This window comes from Penaeus monodon, chromosome 33 (assembly GCF_015228065.2).
Source record: "Penaeus monodon isolate SGIC_2016 chromosome 33, NSTDA_Pmon_1, whole genome shotgun sequence".
In the NCBI taxonomy this organism is placed as follows: domain Eukaryota; kingdom Metazoa; phylum Arthropoda; class Malacostraca; order Decapoda; family Penaeidae; genus Penaeus; species Penaeus monodon.
This window is the reverse complement of record NC_051418.1, coordinates 33,433,197-33,433,522: the sequence shown is the minus strand read 5'-3', so window position 1 is coordinate 33,433,522 and position 326 is coordinate 33,433,197. Positions and strand designations below refer to the sequence as shown.

The window sequence follows — 326 nt, the reverse complement described above, 5'->3', positions numbered from 1 at the left end:
GACTGTCCTGACATATTACAATGGTTATGCAAGATTGTGAACAAAATTGAGATAGCATTACGAAATGTTGATTTGTATTTTTTCTCTTCTTTTTCAGGATGAACTTCAACAAACTGGGCAACTTGTATAATCATATAATAGACTGTAAGAGTTGATAAGAATTACAGATATTCTTGGCTTTTTGTTATTGTTTGGTATATGTAGATTATAAGATATAGGCCAAAGTGTGAACGATTTGCTGATGTTCATTTATAAAATGAATAAATAGAAATTATGTTGTTATTTTTTCGTTTTGTTTTTTACCCACTTGGTTCTTGCATTATAAA

General features: G+C 28.5%; 1 protein-coding gene across 1 annotated transcript in view; it reads left to right on the top strand.

The window, feature by feature from the left end:
• LOC119594418 overlaps window positions 1-282 on the top strand; it is a gene marked incomplete at its 5' end in the record, with an annotated part of 5,195 nt that extends 4,913 nt beyond the window's left edge. Inside the window, 1 exon segment of the mRNA XM_037943480.1 lies at window positions 98-282.
• Window positions 283-326: the final 44 nt, after the last annotated feature.